Below are 17,652 nucleotides of genomic sequence, written 5' to 3'. Positions count from 1 at the left end.
GGGCAGGATCAATAGTTGGGGCAGGGGCAGGGCCAGGGGCAGGGGCTAACTTGTGAGGGTTTCCCTAGGGTTGTAGTTGCAAATGGGCAGTCACTGGTGGGGGGGGATTGGCCAGGGACCCTCACTTTTCACTATAGAGCTCCCTGGTGGGGAGGGAGAGGCAAGGGGGGGTTGGTCTCGATGAAGGGAGGGGGACGTGGAGAGGATGCAGGGCAGGGGAAGGCTTGTGGGGCTGGCTCTGGGAGGGCTTGTGGGGCTGACATTGGGCAGTGGGTGGAAAGGGGCTGCGGGGGTCTGGGTGATGTGTGTTTCTCTTCCTGAGGGAGCAATGCCAACAGGGGATAATCTATGGATCCCACTAATCCCTCTGCCATGGGGGAAGGGATGGGCACATGGACAGATGGACACATGGAAGGGAGGGGCATATCCCAGCCCCACTGCCTGCACCCCCATTCCTCGGACAGAGCAGGGAACCCCCAAGGAAGAGGGACAGTGTCAGATGCATGTGAGCTGAAGGGACTGTGAATACTTGTGCATGTGGGTCCTGCCTGTGGGAGGCTGTGTGCAGAGGGGGCTGTGTGTGTGTTCAGTGCATGACTGCACACATGGAGTTCATGTGCACACTAGGTGAGTGCCTACCTATGCATATTTGCTTGTGTACCTGTAGCGGTTCCATGTCCGTGTGTGTGTGTGCGTGTGCACGCGTGCATGCTGTGTGTTTGTGAACAGGAAGCCAGCACCTCCATGGGCTGAGTACATGCATGGGTGGCACATCATGTATCCATGTGCATGTGCATGGACACAAAGAGGTTGATTTTTGTGGGCACACACGCTGAGGGTGCATGCATGTAGGGGGGGTCCACATGGTGTGCATGTGTGTGTGCACCTGGAGGGTGAACATAGAGGGGTGTGCGGATAGGTGCACACTGCATCGGTATGTGTGGTTAAAGCATGTGTGTGTGTTTGCAGAGGGGTGAGTGATGGGTGCACACTGCATGCCGGTGTGTGCTCTCAGGTTCTCCCCCACGCAGGTGAATCCCCAGCCAGTTTTGGGAGACTGGGGAGAAGTTGGGGGGTGCAGCTAATGATGAGGGGGGTCCATCCAGGTCCATCCCCAGTGGCTGACCCAGCCTCTGTGTGTTTGTTATCCCTGGGGCAGCCCCCCTCCAGGCACAGAGGCCTAGAAAGCTGTGTGGATTTGAGACAGTGTGTGTGTGTGTGTGTGTGTGTGTGTGTGTGTGTGTGAGTTTGCAGGGGTGGCAGGTATCTTGGTGTCTGTGTACAGGCAGTGCCATGTGCCATTAGACTGTGGGAGCACAAGCGTGTGAGGGGTTGCACACAGCAGTGTGGTTATGAGGCCTGTGCAGGGGTGTCCATGGGCATGTGCCAGGGGGTGTCTGTGGGCAGCGCTTCCTGCCCATGTGTAGGACTGGGCACCTGCACAGCCGTGTCTCTGCCTGTGCATGCTGCGTGCACAGCCCGGCCTGCGGCGAGGGGGGCAAGTGCTCAGGGGGCGCTGGGCAGTGCGGTGGGTGTAGGTGGGCGGGGCGTATGTGTGTGTGGGCAAGGGGGTGAGAGGTGTGCTGGGCACTGCATGTGCGCGCGTCTAAGGGAGTGTGCAGGGGTGGAGATGTGCGTATGCATGTGTGTGTCCCAGCGTGCGTGTGCAGGCGCGGGCACCCGCCGCACCCCCAGGGCCCTGCTGTCCTCGGAGGGCACATGGGCACGGGGACACGCACGCACCCGGCATGCACGCCCGTGCACACGCGCACACAAAGACACATGGGCACACACAGGCACGCGCGCAGGCAGGCTGCACGCACACACGCGCACACAGGCACACGCACACCCCGCCGTGTGCACACACGCGCGCACGCGGAGCCGCCCCCCGCCCGGCGCGAGCACCACGGCCAGCTCCGGCGCCCGCCCCGCCCCGCCCCGCCCCGCCAGCCCCGCGGCTCCGCAGCCGCCTCAGCCGGAGACAGCCCGGCCCCGGCCCCGGCCCCGGCCCGGCCCGGCCGCACGCAGGCACGCACGGGGCCCCGCGCCCGCACCCGCACCCGGAGCGGCGAGGTAGGACCCCCGCCCTGCGCGGGGCCGGGGCCGGGGCCGGGGCCGGGCGCGCTGCCACCAGGGCCCCGGTGCTGGGACCCCCCGCCTGCCCGCAGCGGGGCTGGGCGCGGGGCGGCGCGCGGGGGGCCGGGGGGTGCCCACGGCGGAGACACGCGGCCCCGCTCGTGCCCCGCACCCTGCCCCGCAAGGGCGGGCGCTGCCGGGTGTGCGGGGAGGAGCGGGGTCTCGGCTGCACTGCCTCCCCGCACCCGGCACCCGCTGCCCCGCACCGCCATCTTCCTCGCAGCCGTGCCCCGGGCCCTGCCCAGCCCCCCGCCCGCCCGGGCGCAGGGTCCCTGGCACTGCCCCGGGGGGGGGGGGGTCTCAGCGCTGCGAGCTTCCTGGCAGCAGTGCCCCAGCTTGGTGCTGTGTTACCCCGGTGCGGCAGGGCTGGTGCCCGGCGGAGGACCTTGGTGCTGCGAGCTTCCCCAGGGCAGTGCTGTGCTGGGGCCCCCTGCCGGGTGCTGCAGGGGGTGAGGGACCCCGGGAGGGGCGGCGCGGGCTGGGCCCAGGCGGGCGAGGAGGAGTCTCTGTCCTGTGCTCAGGCCCGAGGCTGTCTGAGCGGGTAACTAGGCAACCAGCTTTGGGATTGTTGTCAGCTCTGATTAGTACCCGGGCTAATTGCCCCTCAGGGGCACGTGAGAGCAGACAGCTTGGAGGAGGGGAAGCCCTGTGCACAGCTCTGCTGGTGCCCCTCAGTCCTAGCCAGCAGCCCCCTGCTTGCCTTGACCCGGGCTCCCCCTCCAGCTCTGCCAGAGCCCCTCGCTCCTGACCACAGCATCCCCCCTGACCCTCCCCTGGGGGTGCTGCCAGTGCCCCTCACTCCAGCCCTGCAGCCTCCGCTCAGGATGCAGGCCCAGGCCCAGCCGCGCCTCAACCCCTGTCAGGATAACGGAGCCCATGAAAGATTCAGGAGCTGCAGTGGCTTCCGCCCCAGCGTATCTGGGACGCAGCCCAGGCCTCCCCCCTCCCATTGCTGCATCCCAGCAGCAGCACCCACAGCCCCGCATCCCTCCCTCAGCTTCTTCGCTCCCTCCTGTCCCAGCCCCCATCCCCAGCAGGCCCAGCCCAGAACCTGGGCCTTGGCTGCGCAAGGCGTGGGGCTGATGGGCCAGCTTGCTGCAGGGGCACGGTTGGAGGCTCAGCAGCCACCCATTGGGGCACTGCCTCGAGGGCTGGGGTAGAGGGGTCTGTGCAGAGGCTGCTGCTGAGGGGCCTGGACAGGCCACTTGTGCGTGTGTGTAGCATGTAGGTAGTATGTGTGCCTTGTGTGCAGTGCATGCAGTGTGGTCGTGAAGGGTGTTCAGTGCATGTGTAGGGTGCTTAGTGTATGTGTGTGTGTATTTACATTGCCCTTAGGTGTAGCGTGTGCAGTGTGGAGTGGGTGCAGTGTGTGCATATAATGTGTGTGAAGGATGTGTTGTTTGGGAATGTGTAGGTTATGTGAAGGGTGGGCAGTATGTGTGTGTGTATGGGGGATGTGTTGCAGGGTGTCTGAAGGGTGTAGTGTGTGTGTGCATGTGTAGATCCTTCGTGTACATAGGGCGTACATTTTCTATGTACAACTGTGGTGCTGGGGTTGTGTGCAGTAGGCACCTTTAGAGGAATGTGGTCTATATGTGTATGCTTCTGTGTGTGCACTCATTTAGCTCTCCGCGTGCGTGCAAAAGGTCATGATGAGTGTGGATAGGGTGTATGTAGTTGTGTGCATACACACAGGGGCACACCATGTGTGTCAGTAGTGTGGTATGTACACAAAAGGATGCAGTATGTGGTTGTATAGCACACACAGTGCATGTAGCTGTGTGTGTGTGGAGGCCTGTTGCTCTTGTGTAGGTAGCATGTGGTATGTACAGAAGGGTTGCACTGTGTGGGTGCAGGTGGGCAAGGTGTGTGTGTGCGTGTGGGATGAGCACGTTGTGTGTCTGTGTGAGAGGGCTGGGTGTGTGTGTGCGCCTGCGCATGGCTTGCTGTGGACGTGTATAATTAGAGCTGGGTGGGGATTTTTTAAGAAAACAGGATTTTGTTGGAAAATGACGACTTGTCAGAGCTGAAAAATTTGGTGGGAGGGGACCCACTTGGGTGGGAAGATCTCTGATGGACTAGTAGAGCAAGTGAGCAGAGTCCTGTGGTTGGCACATTCACCTGGCATGGGGCGGGCACCAGTTCAAATCCCCACTGCAGTGGGCAGTGCATTTTTCAGACATTGGAACAGCTGCCCCAGGGAGAGCCCTGCTCCAGTGTGGCCAGGCCACTCATCTGGCACATGGCAGGTCCAGGTTTAAGTCTTTGCTCCTGGGATTTGAGAATGGGCGGGTCTCCCACTTCCTAGCCAAGTTCCATGAAAACTGAAAGAGAAAGAGCCGGGGAGAGAAACCAGAATAGCTGCTAGCCTGGGAATTAGACCCTTCACCTATGTGAGGGCAGCCCCACTACTCCCAGCTGATTCTGCATCTCCCATCCCTTCAGGCTGTTCTGGGGCGAGGAGCTCTCTTTCCTCACAAAATGCTTCTCCAGGTCTCAGCAGCATCCTGGTGTGAAACAGGAAAACTGCCAAAATCTCTCAAAATTGTGCAGGGTGGGCAGGAAAACTGTCTCCTGGCCAGCTGTCTGGGTAGCTGGGATGTGTGTAGGCTTCCCTGAGTGTGAGTGGGTAAGATGGGAAGTGGAGAGCGAGTTTTTGGTGGCTGGGGGTGGGATCATGTGCGTGCGTGCATGCATGAGAGTAGTTCAATGTCTGTGTTTGGGTGTGTGCGGGGGGGTAGCTCTGCGACTGTGAGGGGGAGAGGTGTATGTGTGGGAGCTGAGGTAGATGTATTGTGCGTGGGACAGATATACAATGTGAATTGCTGTTTATTTACATGTGTGAGCACTGAATATGATACAGGAGGTATATGCTGTGTGTGTGAAGCTTGCAGCTTGTGATGTGCACAAGTCATGTGCCTGGAATGTGCTGAGAGTGTGTCCCTGATACACCGTGTGATGTTCACAGCATGTGTGTGTGGTGTGCTGTATGCTTGCATATGCGATGTGTACAGCATGCGTGCACATGAATTTAACACGTGGCACACACGTAAGTGGCACATGTATGCATTATATAAAGTGTGCACGTGTATTCATGCCCACCTCCTCCAAGTGGCAATGTGTGTGTGATGCCCTCTGACATGGCTGTCCTGCAGGGGTGCTTAGGTCACTCAGCTGTCCTGGGGCACTGGGAGGGGATAGGAAGGGGATGGGATGCTGTCACCTCACTGAGAGCATGGGGAGACATTTCCCTTGCTTCACAGACAGGGGTTCAGAGACCCATGCTTCTTGCCTTTCTAGGGTCTGGATGCTTTGGGTACGTAGTGGTATCTTCTGTGCACACATGGTGCTGGAGTGAGCATTGCTCAGAGTGGTTTGAGCGGGTCTTCTGTGCTCGGATCAACAGAAAAGCTATTGACCGATGACACTTCAGACTGTCCTCACTAGGTTTCAGAGTCAACATATAAATAAGATGTGCAGGGCAGCTCCCTCTGCTCAGCACAGCTAGGTTTGGCTGTGCACACTCAGGTGGTGTCACTGCACTGATCACTCTCAGGGCAGCTGCTCCTCCTCTGAGCGATGGGTTTAGGGTCTCTGCAGGTGCCCGCTGCAATCAGGCCATGTTGGCAGCTTGGCAGGGGAGATGGTTCAGCTCAGCTCCATCCCAGTCCACAGCTTTCCTCTCCAGTGTTCTGAGTTGGCCTAGTTGTCCCAGGACAGTGCCCCCACAGCTGACAGGGGACCCAATCCTGACACAGCCTCTAGAGAGGGATACCCCAGAGAGCGCTCAGCAAGAGAGGCCTGCTCCCCCACACCCCGGATAGTGGACAAAGCTGCTCTCCCTGCCCACAGCACAGCCCTCCGTTGGTGAAGGTGCCAGGGGCTGCAGAGATGGAGGGGTCACAGCATACGTGTCTTGCCCCAGCTTTTCCCCACCCCCACTCCCTGAGTCAAGCTGGGGAACAGCTGCTGGTGTCTGCCCGTGGCGAACTTGGCTTCTCTCTTCTCTTGCCTTGCTGAGTCGGGCAAAGGCAGTTGTGAGCTGACGTTGCACAAAGCTGTCCTTGCCTCAGGCTTCAGCCAGTGCTTGTGGTTCTGGTGTTCTCAGAGCAAGCCAGAGACTGACTCTGTCTGTCTGTCTTTCCCCTTGCACATCCTATTGTCTAAGAGATTAAAATTTGGACTCGACCCCACTACAGTCCAGGTGCGACTCCAGCTTGACCATCAGGGATGTAAGATCAGAGTCAGCCACATCTCCCTTGCAGCCCACAGTGACACTGGGTTTAACTTGTGGGATCTGGGATCTGGCCCTGTCGCCACTGCAATGAGGGGTGACACCATGGGGGCTATGCTGAGAATCTCTGAGCCCCATGTCTTCTTGTGCCGTGTCCCACCCTGTAGGCGTGTAAATAATGGGCGGTGTTGTCTGGCAAGCGCCTGCCTCCGTGGGGAGCCAGGCTGCCTGCCGCAGAGCTGTCTCATGGGGCTCTCCGGTTTCAGGTGCAGTGCAGAGGCAGCCTGCCCCTCCCGCTTGCTGCCCTGCCTGGGCAATTAAGCGTGCCAAGGTGTTGCTCCCTCACAGCCAGCCCAGTGTGCCAGCCCTGCTCAGAGGCAGCAGCTTCTGGAGTGTAGGCCCACCACTAGGCAGTCAGTGACCCTTGGTCAGGTGCTTTGTGCTTGAACTGATGACAGTAGCCCAGCACCACCCACGCCACTGTGGCCAGTGCAAAAGAGGTGACTCATTGGCCATGCTGGCTGGATGTCCTTCCCTGACCCCAGCTCCATGCTGGGGGCCTGCAGCAGCATGATCTGCCCCATGTCAGGTCCCTGTCCAGCCCATCGTAGCCAGATGGGTCATTTGCAAGGGAGCTCAGAACTGCTGGGACTCCAGCTATTCTCTGTTGCTGTGGAAACCTCTCTGCAGAAGTGTGCCCTGCACCCATGGGCTCCTCCGGCTGATCCTACCATGTCCTTATCTTTGGTAACCTTTGAATTTCCTTTCTCCTTTGCCATGCTCTATAGTCTCATCTTACCCATCCAGAGAGCACTGGGCAGATGCACCCAGCTCTGGGGAGGAACCTCAGTTGTGGCAGTCAGTGCAATGCTGCACTCTCAGATCTGGAGGGTGTGCACCTAGCATGTTGCCCCAAGCTGGTGCCAGTGCATGTTTTGGGGAGCATGTGGCTGCTCCAGAGCCTGCCCCTTAACTCAGAGACTTGGGGCTCATGCGCTGGAGCCCAGGGACCCATGACAGCCCCTCACACTGCATCCCTGAGCAAAGAGAGCTCCACCTCACCCCCAGCCGTGAGGAGGAACGGGAGGATGGAGGGGCCAGGGATGGCCTGACAGGGATATTTTGTGCTCTGCTTCTTTCAGGGATGAGAGACTGGTGAGGAGAACGACTCCAACCTTCCTGCACGCAAAGGAGCTCCTCCAGAGCAGTAAGGAGGGAACAGGGCTGCCCCCGCCCCCCACAGCAAGGTACAGAAAGGAGTGCAGCACTGCTGGGCGGCTACTGGGCTTGTCTCTGCAAGGGCGATGAGGTGCTCCACGGTCATCTGTGTGGATGTGGGTTATCTCCTGCTGTAGGGCCCTGCTGTGTGTGTGCACTTGTGCTGAGCCTTTCACTGGGTGTGTTCACACATGAATTATGTGACTCTTTGCTCTAAGGCAGGGCTGTCCAAGTGGTGGCCCACAGGCCACAGGCAGCCCCTGTTAGGTTAGCATGTGGTCTGCCCCAGCTCCAGTTGCTCCTGTTCTAGGAGGGGTGGGAGTGCCCAGGCTGCACGCAGCAAAGGGAGCCCGGCTGCTCACACTTCAGGTGGGTGGTGGCATGTGGCTGGGAGAGGGGGCGGGTGCTTTGCATGTAGTGGGGTGGGGGGAACCGGACTGTGGAGTGGAGGCTGGGGGGAAGCTGGGCTGCTTGAGTTGTGCATGCAGTGGGGGGAGTGGCACTGGGTAGCACGGCTCCCTTGCCTCCCAGCCATGCACACAGCGCCCACTCCCCTCTCTGCTGTTTGCGCTGTGTAAGGAGGGCCAGGCTGTCTGTGCTGCAGGGGTGGTAGGGGGGCCTGCCTGCGCAGTGTACAGCTAGGAGAAGGAGGAGCTAAACTGCCCACACTATGCGAGTGGTGTGGGGGAGCTGGGGGGCATCCACCTATGCAGTGTGTGGCCCCCAGGTCTGTGTCCCCCCCAGACACGTGGAAGTTGCACAATCCTCTTTTGGGAATGGGCCCTGTGGTGTGGTTACAGGGTGTGCATGTCTCTGCTGCCCCTTCCTGGATGACAGGAGCCTTGGTCTGTGTTTGTGTATGCAAGTGTTTGCTGACTCCTAGTGTGAGCCCTGGTGTGTTTGTGTTTGTGTCCCCCCTGCTCTGTGCCAGATGAGGCACAGTGCTCATCTGTGTGTGTATGTGTGTCTGCATGTGTGTGTTTCTCCCAGCTAGAAAACTTAACCACTGCTCTGTGTGTGTGTGCACGCACATGTGTGTATCTGTTTCTTTTCTGCTGCCTACTGGATGAGGGGAGTGCTCCAGTATGCGCTCATCCTCTGTCCCCTGCTGGAGGACCTGAGGCCTGCTCTGTGTGTGTGTGTGTGTGTGTGTGTGTGTGTGTGTGTGTGAGAGAGAGAGAGAGAGAGAGAGAGAGAGAGAAACTGGGTGTATGCGTGTGTATATGTTTTCTTGCTGCCCCCTGCTGGACAAATTGAGCATCTCTTACTCTGTGTGTGTGTGTGTGTGTGTGTGTGTGTGTGTGTGTGTGTGTGTGTGTGTGTGTGTGTGTGTGTGTGTGTGTGTGTGTGTGTCCTTCCGTAAGAGAGAGTGAGTGTTAGTGACCCTCTGGTGTGCAGAAGAGGGTTCTGTTAGCACACATGTGGTCATGTTGTCATTTTCTGGGCAAGAGCAACATTTTTCTGAACGTGGGTGTGTGTTTCTCTGTGCGGGTCTTCTTATGTGTCATTTCTGGCCCCTCATGGAAAATACAAATAGCATTTTGTGTGTCCTGTCTGATTCACTCTGAACAAGACTGGCAGTGTGTTTGTGTGTGTCTGTGTGTGTGTCCCTGCCACTTTCTTCTGGAGTTATAAGCCCTTTCGTGTGTATTATCCATATAGATCCCTGCAGTAGGGGATGAGACCTGCTGTGTATTTGTCTATAGTGTGTATGTGTGTGTGTGTGCCTGCATGTGTGTGCACATGAATGACTGTGTATATATATCTCATTTACTCTTTGCTGGAGAAGATAAACTTTGTTTTTTGTGTGTGTGTGCATGTGTGTGCACGCACATGCATGCACACCTACTGGAAGGAACACCTCCTGCATATGCGAGTATGCCGTGGTAGTAAGAGCTAAGAGCCCTGCTGTGTGTGTGTGTGTGTGTGTGTGTGTGTGTGTGTGTGTGTGTGTGTGAATGCATGCACACAGTCCCTTGCTACCTTCTGCTAAGCAGTGAGCCATGCTTAGCGTGTGTGTTTCTTACCCCCTCTGTGATGCCGGGAACCTGGCTGTGCTTGTGCATGTATTTCCTTGCTGTGCCCTGTGGGAAGTTTTGGAATAGTCTTCCAAGCAAAGGGAAAGGGACGAGAAACCCACATCTTATGATTGAACCAGATCCATTTGATTTGCAGAGAGGTTGGTGTGATGGGACAGGGGGTTCTGGCTCAACACTTGGTGGGTGTGATGTATTGTCAAGTGTTTGCACTCTCCAGGCTGGGGTGTGGAGATGTATCTATTACAGTGCAGTGTGTGTCTGGTGATCCCATACCTCAGGGCATTGTCTGGTTACCAACTGAATGTACCAAGTAAATGTTCCCCCTCACAAATGTTACCAGTTTGGGTTGTTTTTTGGTGGGGGGGGGGTTCGGGGGGGGGGGGAGGATACCGGTTAGAGGATTCTGGGCAGAGGCTCTTGCTCTCTACCTCAGGCTCACACCAATTGTCAAATGTGGAATTTGTTCCCTTGGTCAGACTGGTTAGGGCTGTGGGATTTTTCACTTTCCTTTCTAATATAGACCTTGCTGGTCCTCTGAGAGGATATCACCAGCTCCTTCCTGGTTACAGCAGGGGCAGGGCATTGGCAGTGCCCTCCTCTCCTCTGTTTTCACCTGTGACGTGTTGTACCATATGCCTGGTGGGGTGTGTGAGCAGAGTAATGGTGCAGCCAGGTGCCCGGTGCACCTGCCATATAGAGGGAAGCAGTGACTTTCCCTTATTCCCCACCCCCCAACTCAGCATTTGGGGTGATTGCCCTAGTTGAACCTCCTTAGTTACGCCACCACATGTGAGGGCTCAAAGTGGGGATTTTGGGGATTTCTTGGACAAACAGTAGCCTGGAAATGCAGGAGACTGGACTCGATGGCTCAGGAGGTGCCTACCAGTGCTGTCCTAGAAGAGGAGCATTTTCACTGTGTGCATGCATAGATGAGCATGTCTTCCTGTTGCTCCCATCAGAAGGATGAATCCTTGAGCAGGTTTGTGTCCTTCTTGCTCCCTGCCATTGTGGGGGGTGAGCTCTGAGGAGACACCGCGTGCATATTGTACCTGACTGTTGCGGGAGGAGATGGACTCATAGAGCTGTCAAGTTAGGAGGACTCCAAGGCTCACACAGTCCCACCCCCTGTGCCAGTACAGGCTGCACGATTCCTCCACCCTCCCAGGCACTCGCCCATCCAGCCTCTTCCTGAAAACCTCCAGTGAGGGAGAGTCCACAATTTACCTGGGCAGCTTGTCCCATTAGCATACTGTTCTGACTCAGGTGGGGTATTTGACTGATCAGAAAATACTCAGTCAATACTGATCAAATGTTATCAGACAATGGGATTATAAACCTTAATTTATTAGAACCCTAAAGAGAGAGGCTTTAATAGATTAGGTATGCTAATTACCAAAAGTAATTAAAACACTGTGATAAATTATTATAACGAATAGTGGGAGGTAGTATATGATCATAGGATCATAGGAAAGTAGGGCTGGAAGGGACCTCATAAAGTCATCTAGTCCAGGCCCCTGCTCAAAGCAGAATCATCCATGACCAAGCCATCCCAGCCAAGTGTCTGTCTAACCTGCTTTTGAAAATTTCCAGGGATGGACATTTCACCACTTCCCTAGGTAGCCTCTTCCAGTGCTTGACCACCCTCATACTCAGAAAGTTCCTCCTAATCTGCAGCCTAAATTTCCTGTGCTGCAGCTTGAGGCCATTGCTTCTAGTCCTGATCCTTACAGCTACAGAGATGAACCCATCTCTATCTTCTCTGTAATCGCCCTTCAAGTATTTGAAGACTTTTCAAATACCACCCCTCCCCCAGTCTTCTCTTCTCCAGGCTAAATAACCATAGTTTTCAGCCTTTCCTCGTAAGGCCTAAGCCCAGGAACAACATTCAAAACTGAACAGTTCTTCTCCTTGGCTTTTGTCCCAGAACCCAGAGTCAGCTCAAACAGTTACAACATTTTTTTTTAAAACATGAAATTAAAGAGAAATGAAACACATGCTACAAGACAAAAGTCAACTTTTCTAAGCTGCTGGGTTTGGTTCTTCCTTCAACTTCCTGGATCGCCCGTGCACTGCTGTGTTGCCCTCCCAGCAGATGTCAAGGTGATTGGAGTCTCCCATGAGAACCAGAACATGGGAAACTTGCACTGGCTTTTTGGAGAAAGCCTCATCCTCCTGGTTTGGTGGTCCATAACACCCACCCACCATGACAACCCTTGTTAGTCTCCCCTCTGACTCTAACCCACAGACTTTCAACAGGCCTGTTTCCAGTTTCATACTGGAGCTCTGAGCAATCATCCAGCTCTTTTACATAAAGAACAACTCCTCCTCCTCTTCTCCCCTGCCTGTTCTTCCTCAACAGTTTATACCCATCCAGGACAGTGCTCCAGTCATGTGAACTATCCCTCCAAGTAAGTCTCTTTTATTCCGATCACATCATAAACAGTTATTCTTCCTCTTTTTATAGCAGACTTTCAAGTATTTGGAAACCGCTCATGTTCCCCCTTAAACTCACTGCTCTCCAACTTTTCTTGTATGACTCTTGGGTGTTTGTGTGTGAAAGTTTGTTTGCCTGTTGTTGAGGGGATGAGTCTGTCAGAATGTGTTTGTGTTTCTGCTGTTCTCGACTGGAGAAACTAGTTTGTGTGTGTGTGTGTGTCCTTGATGTCCTCACTTGCATGAGCTGAGCACTTCTCTCCAGCTGTGTGGTGTGTGTGTTTCCTTGGTAGTCCTTGCAGGAGGGTGTTAACCTTGCTCTGTGTGTGCACATGCATGCATGTGCATTTGTGTGTTTGTGCTGTGCCTTGTTGGATGTGATGAGCAGGTGTGTGTCTGTATGTATGCATGCATGCATGTGCACATGTGCATATTAATATATTTCTACCTCTGCTACCTGATTTTGGATCAGATAAAAATATTGTGTATGTACACATGTTTATGTGCATGTGTGTATGTGCACACTACTCCCCTCTGGAAGAGGTTGGCAGTACTCAGTGTTGTTCTGAGGTGTGTGGTGGTGTTTGGGTGGCTTCTTGCTCACTTTTGCTTTCAGTGTTTAGGCTGTTTTTTGGTGTCTGGGCACTCTGGAAGGCCAGTGCTAGTGGGTGGCCGTCTGGAGTCCAGGCATGGTGGAGAAAGAATGACTCAAATTCATGTTCAGTGACAAAAGTGCAGAGAGGTTTGCTGTCACTCAGATGGTAGAATGGCCAATCTGTTTAGCAGCCAGCCAACTCTGTAAAACTTCTGGGACAAGGTAGCAACACTGTGCATCAGTTCCACTCCCTGGGGTTTCTACAAGAAACACCTAATGTGGCACTTTTGTTTTTACCCCAAACACCTACGTTTTCATGCCAATGTTTATCTGTCTTCCTGCTCAAATATCCATTTCTACTTTTCTTTTTGCCAAGTTTGCACACCTGGCATCTTCAGCTCCTCTCTTATCTCAGCGTTTGCCTTCATTATTTTGACTTGCTCCTGCTAGTCCCTTCTTGTACCAGCTTCTCTGCTCTGTAATGGATTTTTGCTTTTTACATTTCTTCTTAAGTCATCCGGAGGTCAGTGAGGTCTATTCTTCCCAAGCTTCTCTTGGGAACCTCAGCTTAATTACGGCTTAGCATAACCGGAACTCCTATGCTCAGTAGTACTTTCTGTGTGCGTGCTTGAGTGTGTGTGTCCTTTCTGCCCATGTTAGATTAAATTGGCAGTGCTGTGTGCACAGGTGTGTGTGTGTGCATGTGTTTCTCTCCTGCGAGAAGGTATGAGCTTTGGTTTGCATGTGTCTGCACTTCTGTGTGTGTGTGTGTGTGTGTGTGTGTGTGTGTGTGTGTGTGTTTCTGCCCTCTCCTGGTTGAGATGAGAACTTCTTTCAAGTTGTGTGTTGTGCATCTGTGGGCCTTGTCACACAGGACACTTAGCACGTAGCACTTATCTGAGATTGTAGTAAGCATTACCATGACATGTTAGAAGTTAGAACATGTTCTGAACAATTGCACAGTAATGCTTACTATGATCTCAGCTTGCTCTGGACAGGGCTGAAGCTAGCTCTGTCCCCGTCCCCCTGGATACTGACCCTGGCATTGGGTACCAGAACTTGCATATCTACCTGTGACCTCCCAGCCCAGCCCAGCCCAGCCCAGCCCAGCCCAGAAATACCTGCCCCTGGCACACTGGGGTGAGCTGGGTCTCTGCCGCTGGCAGCAGGTGAGGAAGATACAGAGCACCGAGGCTGGGAGAGGATGCTACTTCTGCTGCTGGATTTGCAGTGAGGTGGGTCTCTGCCACTGTTGGGAGAGCAATGCTGGGGCCAGCCCCAAGACTTCAGTGGGGTGCTGGGGCTAGGACTGACAGTCATCAAGCCGTGCTTATGCTAGAAACATGGAGTGCTTTGAAAATAGCTGAACATGTGTTACTTAATATGATCGGGAGAAACCCCTTCCACAGAAAGTCCTAATTTTGCTATGATATGATTGCACTTAGCGATTGTTTTACTGCTTGAACCTGTGAACACATTTTAAGTGCAGTTAACTGGAGCTAAGTGTAACATGTGACATGGTCCTTACATACGTCTATGGGTTTGTACTGGCCCCTGCTGGATGATCACTGGGGTGTGTGTGTGTGTGTGTAAGGTTCTGTGATGCTCTCTGCTGGACAAGGTGAGCACTTTGTGTGTGTGTGTGTGTGTGTGTGTGTGTAGGTTTTACTTCTGCCCCATACTGGCGAAAATGGGCAGTGCTGGGTGTATGTATATGTATGTATGTTCCTGCCTTCTGTGGCTGGAAGGTATGAAATATTTGTGTGCATTCATGATGCCATCTTCTGGACAAATTGAGGACTTTCATGTGTGTCAGTACACACACACTTTTACTGCCCTCTGTTGGATAAGCTTAGGTGTGCCCTGTGTGTGTGACTTGCCTGGGTTGGACAAGACAGACAACAGTGTGTGTGTGTGTGTGTGTGTGTGTGTGTGTGTGTGTGTCCCTGTTGGATGTTATTGTCCCTTCGATCCCTGCTGGAATGATTAGAGTTCCTCCGTGCGTGTGTGTCTATCCTACTTCCCACTCTGGACAAGATGAGCCCTGCCCTGTGTGTTTGCTTCCTTGCTGTTCTTTGCTGGAAGGTACAGTGCATCCTCTGTTCTCCTAACCCCTTTGGAAAGCAGCTGCTGAAGAGCCTCTGGGATAGCTGAAACTGTTCAGAGAAGTGAAAAAACAGCATAATGCAAGGAACTCTACATGTCAACACAGCATGAACAATATACAACCTTCCCAAAGTTACCAGTGCAGGTATTACATACAGCAAAGCTTAAAGCAGTGATTTTTCAACCAGGATCTGTGGCACCCTGAGGTGTCTTGAGAGCCTTTCAAGGATGCTGTTGGAGTGCTACGCAATGCTGGTGTGCTAACATGATTCACAAGATCAACCCAGAGAATTGAAATGGGAATTCAGAGTGTTAAAGCGTTCAGACAGGCTGTGGTCTGTCTGAATTCTCAGCACCAGAAGAGTTGCTCAATTTCTTTTCTGTGGTCAGAAAACAAGTGAAAAATGAGAGCTGAGATTTTTCAGGGGGTGCCCTGAGCCGAACAACGGGTGCCTTGAATTTAATGAACAGTGCTTTGAGTCTAAAAAGTTTGAGAACCACTGGCTTGAAGGGAAGCAGGCTGTTTTACAGAACCAACAATTACAAGATAATAAAACCATGTTGCCATTCAAATAACAAAGGATTGTGTGTGTGTGTGTGTGTGTGTGTGTGTGTGTGTGTGTGCGTGCGTGCATGCATGCGTGTGTGTCTCCCTACAGGTGTATGGATGTTTTCTTGCTGCCTCCCTCAGCTGGACAGATGAGCACTTTTCTCTTTATCTCTGAATGTTCTGCAGAAGGGAGGGCAGGATGCCTAACCACTTCTCTGTCTCTGAATGTGTGTCCCAGTATATGTCCCATTTTCCCCAGGCTGGACAAGATGCAGACTGTGGTGGGTGTGTGTGTGTGTGTGTTTGTCTGTCTGTCTGTCTGCTATATCATCTGGAGAGCATTATACTTTTGCCATGTATAGAATCTAGTTAGTGGAAGGTAATCTTAAATTTGCCCGGCCCCCTGCTTTGGTGTCTAAAGTAGGGGCAAGGGGCCAGATCCCCACTCCTTGCTCCCCTAACCCTTGTCCCCACCATGCCCTTGCCTGCCCTCTACCATGCACCCGCCCCTGCCATGTACCCTCTGTGCCTAAGCTCGTACCTTACTCCATGCCTTCCCTACCCTGTTCCCCTCCCCTGCAGCCACGCCCTGCTCTGCCCCCTAGTTCTGTCCCGTTCCCCCCCCCCCCAACAACTCTCTGCCCACCCCACAGCTCTGCTCTAACTCCAGGTTAGCAGCAGCAGCATGGCCCTGGCCAGGCCTCAGCCCAGTCCAACCAGGGAGAAGGGGTTGCAGCTCCAGGCTGGGCTGGGTTGGGGCTGGAGAGACCAGAGTGGAGGTAAAGGAGCAGAGCAGCTGGGGAGAGTGGAGCAAGGGATGGGGAGCACCAGGGAAAAGGCTGCAGGTCCATCCCCCCGACCTCATGGTCTCCCCTACACTGTCTTTGGCTTCATGCCATCTCCCCCGCAATATGGGGCAGGTGGCAGCTCAGCTCCGGCTTCAGCCCTGAACTCGGAGCCAAAGCCAGAGCTGAACTGCTGTTTCCCCCAGACCATATTTGAATCCAAGACAAGCCCCCTACCCCCCATGCTAACTGGAGAAAGAAATCTCACCTTGGATTTGAATAAATATGGTAGTCCTCATGTCTTTCTGTGTGTCCCTTCTTTCTGCTAGGCAAGACGAGTGGTGGCCTGATTTTGTGTGTGCACGTGCGTGTGCATGCACATGCTTGCGCATACCTGTGTGTGTGTCTTAGTTGCCTTCCTTCAGCTGCTGCAAGGAATGAGCTCTCCTTTGGGTGCACAAGTCTGTCCCTGCTGCCCTTGTGTCTGGATGCTGTTGATCTGCAAGTGTCCCAAGTAGGAGTGGGGTTGTCACATCTTTTCCTGTCCCTGCTTCTCTGGTGTGTGTGTCTATGACAGTTTGTAGAGCTCCCTGACTCCCAGCAGGGGTCTAGGGTCAGAGACCTAGGAGGTCCCTTCCAGTGCCAGACTCCTACAGAACCGAGGAGTCCTACTTCATCCCCTCAGCTGTAACCCACCAGACCCAAATCTTTTCTTGGAGCCAGGGATAGACCCCAGGTGGATGCCCCGTCATAGATTCATAGATTCATAGATGTTAGGGTCGGAAGGGACCTCAATAGATCATTGAATCCGACCCCCTGCATAAGCAGGAAAGAGTGCTGGGTCTAGATGACCCCAGCTAGATACTCATCTAACCTCCTCTTGAAGACCCCCAGGGTAGGAGAGAGCACCACCTCCCTTGGGAGTCCGTTCCAGACCTTGGCCACTCGAACTGTGAAGAAGTTCTTCCTAATGTCCAATCTAAATCTGCTCTCTGCTAGCTTGTGGCCATTATTTCTTGTAACCCCCGGGGGCGCCTTGGTGAATAAATACTCACCAATTCCCTTCTGTGCCCCTGTGATGAACTTATAGGCAGCCACAAGGTCGCCTCTCAACCTTCTCTTGCGGAGGCTGAAAAGGTCCAGTTTCTCTAGTCTCTCCTAGTAGGGCTTGGTCTGCAGGCCCTTAACCATACGAGTGGCCCTTCTCTGGACCCTCTCCAGGTTATCCGCATCCTTCTTGAAGTGTGGCGCCCAGAATTGCACGCAGTACTCCAACTGCGGTCTGACCAGCGCCCTATAGAGGGGAAGTATCACCTCCCTGGACCTATTCGTCATGCATCTGCTGATGCATGATAAAGTGCCATTGGCTTTCCTGATGGCTTCGTCACACTGCCGGCTCATGTTCATCTTGGAGTCCACTAGGATCCAAGATCCCTTTCCACCTCTGTGCCACCCAGCAGGTCATTCCCTAGGCTGTAGGTGTGCTGTCATTCTGGCTGCCTGATGGTTCTGCCCCCAGTGGTGTGGGGTGTCGTCCTGTGGCACCACACGGGGAG

General features: G+C 54.3%; 1 protein-coding gene across 2 annotated transcripts in view; it reads left to right on the top strand.

The window, feature by feature from the left end:
• Nucleotides 1-1,968: 1,968 nt before the first annotated feature.
• The window catches only part of GABBR1 (gamma-aminobutyric acid type B receptor subunit 1), a 42,788-nt gene continuing 27,104 nt past the window's right edge, over nucleotides 1,969-17,652 (top strand). For both annotated transcript variants that reach the window (XM_059714196.1, XM_059714195.1), the window contains exons 1-2: nucleotides 1,969-2,073; nucleotides 7,513-7,617. The gene's annotated coding sequence lies outside the window, so the exon portion shown is untranslated. The remainder of the gene's footprint in view (nucleotides 2,074-7,512; nucleotides 7,618-17,652) is intronic.

This window comes from Alligator mississippiensis, chromosome 11 (genome assembly GCF_030867095.1).
Source record: "Alligator mississippiensis isolate rAllMis1 chromosome 11, rAllMis1, whole genome shotgun sequence".
NCBI lineage: Eukaryota > Metazoa > Chordata > Crocodylia > Alligatoridae > Alligator > Alligator mississippiensis.
Note: the sequence above shows the minus strand (reverse complement) of the source record. Positions and strands in the feature narration are given on the sequence as shown.